The sequence below is a fragment of the Mus pahari genome, chromosome 3, assembly GCF_900095145.1.
Source record: "Mus pahari chromosome 3, PAHARI_EIJ_v1.1, whole genome shotgun sequence".
Lineage (NCBI taxonomy): Eukaryota > Metazoa > Chordata > Mammalia > Rodentia > Muridae > Mus > Mus pahari.
In genome coordinates, this window is record NC_034592.1 from 24,336,890 (window position 1) to 24,340,512 (window position 3,623).

Consider the following 3,623-nt stretch of genomic DNA (forward strand, 5'->3'; position numbering starts at 1 on the left):
AAAAAAAGAAATGTAAATGAAGAAAATATCTAATAAAAAAAAAGACTAACAGAGTATCATTAATAATGTCAGGAATTGATTCTTGCCTATGAGATTGATCTCAAGTTGTGTCAATTCCTTGATTTCTCCAACATCCTTTGTTCTACCCTTCTTGTAGATTGGACAAATTTGGTGCCAAAGGTTTTGTGGATGAGTTTGTGTCCTTTTCCTTCCACTGGGAGTTCTTCCTGGCTACAGGAGGTGTCTAATTCAGGTTCTGTATCCTCCCACTGATTGGAGTCTCAGCTAGAGAGTCATTATCATAAATTATAAATGTGTCGTGTAGGCAGGGCATATTATCATTGGAGCCTCCCTAATCCCAGGTCTCTGGTCCATCTTAGAGATGCCTTCACACTATCCCTTATCTACCAATTTCCACTCACCCTTCCAGCTCTCTCTCCTTGGCTTTACCTACATCTGATCCCTATCCCAATCCCTACCTTATCCCCTCTCTCACCCATGTCCCCCCTTCCATTCACTTCCAATGACAAATTCAGTTCCCTTTCTGAGTGAGATTCACTTGTATCTTCCTTGAGTCTATGTGTTGTAGCATGGATGACTGTGACCTCACAGAATCAGTTGGTAATGTTCCTTCTCTACAAGTTGTAAAATAGTTAGGGGAGTATTTGTATTGGGTCTTTTTTGAATGTCTGGTAAATTCTGCTCTAAAACCTTTTTGTGGGGAGGGGATTTGGTTCAGTTTTGTCTGGCCTGGTTTGGTTTGGTTTGGTTTGGTCTGGTCTGGTCTGATCTGGTCTGGTCTGGTCTGGTCTGGTTTGGAGAGTTTTAATGACTGCTGAAGCCTGGCGTCTGTGTTAAAGCCTGCTCTCTAGCTTAAAATCACCCCTAGCTTGGTTGTAACCCTTTTGTTTCATGCCTTACAGCCATTTCATTTTGTTAACATAAAAACAGTTTGGTTGCTAACACAGAAAAAATAGTTTGGCTCAGAGCAATCTGTCTCAGAGAGAGGTCAAGTTGTCCATATGTCCTGTTATGCTCTGAGATTTGTTATTATGGTTTGTTTTGCTTGGAAATTCTCCCAGCTGTAGCCTTCATTTAGGACCAATCAAAATAGAGTTCAGCTTGAACTATTAATGTCTTAAGTACAAAACACAGCCTTGTAAAAGGCCAACTATCCTGCAGCCCTCATGCACTCACTTATGAGTTCACTGTGGTTTTTTTTCCCTATATAAACTGACCCTGAAAAACATTTAGGGTTGGAGCTTTCAGCCCCTGAGTCAGAGCTGCATTCCTGATGGATCACTCTTGGGATTTACATTAAAAAAATTATCCATATCTGACTGAGATCTGTGTTTAAGTAAGTAATTCTGAATCCGCAGGTGCTCCCTGACTCTCAATCAGGAGCCCAAGAAGGGAGAGAGGAGAGCCCAAGATTTAAGAGTTATAACTAGGGGACCACAAGTTCTAGGAACCTCACAATTTAAATTATGAGTGAGTTCTATACTAATATATGGACTGTGATCCACTTTTTAATCCAGGGGCTCAAGCTTCACATCCCTAGTGGTGGCAATTATAACCACTGGGACACATGATGATGCTGTTTCTGCTGGGCATGCATTAACATTTGTCCTAAGAGCTTTTCTTCTATTATGTCATCATTAGCCCTCCACCCAGTACCTTGGTATGAGCCAAGTTTGAAAGTTTGGGGTAAAGGCTGATAGATGAAGCTGACTACCTAGTTCTGTTCATAATTTGCAAAGATTTGTAGCAATTTTTGGAGGCTGGGAATAATCATCATGGTATAGGTCAGTTATAACCTTACTCATTCTAGAATCATATAGTCTCCATAGCCCAGTTTTTGGTATGTAGTTATTAGGCCTCACAAGTCCTGTGGTAGAACATGAAGTTATCATAAGATTAAAACAAAGGATAGTGGTCAATCTGCCACAAGTCTTATCTTTAGAGGGTCCTCTGGCTATGGCTAAGCCATCCATTGTCATCCTGAATATCTTGGTGTTCTCTTTAGGCCACTATCCTTTGAAGTGGAAGTTTCTGGATCTATCAAATGATGTAGACTTGTATGTTGTTTTGCCTTGGACAGTGGGCTAGAAGTGGGGTCAAAGTGTTTACAAACCCTTTTTAAAAGTAGGTTTAAAAAAATCTAAGTCTATAATTCTTATTATAGATTGCCTTAAGCTATTGTGATTAGAAGTTTCCGTGGGCACTGTGGATGAAACTGGATGGTCTATTATTGTTTCTGGTCCTGATGTCTTTGAGAAGCAGCCTTCTTTGATGAGCAAATGGGAATGGTGGTTCCAGCTGTGGATCCTGTCAACCTTGACTGCTATGTAGTTTGCCAGGATCACAGTAGAGGGCCCCTTCCAATGAAGGACCAAGGACTTTTTGTAGTGTCTCTTACTGAGGACTAAATCACCTAGTTCATATAGGTGTCAGACATAGGCATGTAAGCCAGTATGGATCCTCTGGAGTGTGTGGATTGACTTAGGGTTATCGTGATTAGATTTTTCAGCTAGTAAGTCAGTTTTAGCATGGGAAGGATAGGAACCAAACATTAGCTCATAAGGGGGTTATTGCATCTACATAAGGAGCTATATAAGGAGTGTTCCTAACCCTAAGGAGAACAAAAGGAAGGAGGGAAACCCAGCCATCACCAGTTCCCAGGGTTAATTTAGTCAAGATCTTTTTAAGGTTCTGATTCATCCTTTCTACCTGACTTGAACTCTGGGGGTGATATGCACAATGAAGTTCTAATTTGCCCCTAATGTTTTTGATAAAACTTGACTAACCTGAGAGGTGAATGTTGGGATGTAGGAATTCCAAATAAAGATATTATTTCCTCAGTAAGTTTCTTATGATTTGAGATGTTTCTTTCTTGGTTGGGGATACCTCAGTTCCTCCTGAGAAGGAATCTATAAACACTAAAGGATATTTGTAACCAAACTTTCCTGGTTTTTACCTCAGTGAAATCTATTTCCAAGTAAACTGCTAGTGGGGTTCCTCTTTCTTTCTTTCCTTCTCTTTTCTTTTTTTTTTAAGAGCTGGGTTGTATGTGTATTCCACCTACCATGAGGATGTTGCACAGATAGCTGGTAATACTTTATGTTTTAAGGTATTTTCTTTATTTACATTTCAAATGTTATCCCCTTTCCTGGTGTCCCCTCTGAAAACCCCCTATCCCATACCCCCTCCCCCTGATCACCAACCCACCCACCTCTGCTGCCAGTGCCTGACAAATACAGAGGTTGATGCTCACAGCTAACCCTTGGACTGAGCACAGGGTCCCCAATGAATGAGCTAGAAAAAGGACCCAAGTATCTGAAGGGATTTGCAGCCCCATAGGAGGAACAACAATAAGAACCAACTAATATCTCCCAGAGCTCTCAGGGACTAAACCACCAACCAAAGAGTACACATGGAGGGACCAATGGCTCCAGCTGCATTTGTAGCAGAGGATACCCTTGTCAGACATCAATGGGAGGAGAGAACCTTGGTCCTGTGGAGGCTTGATGACCCTGTGTAGGGGAATGCCAGTACAAATGCTTGCTGACAGGAGCCTGATATTGCTGTCTCCTGAGAGGATCTGCCAGTGCCTGTCAAATACA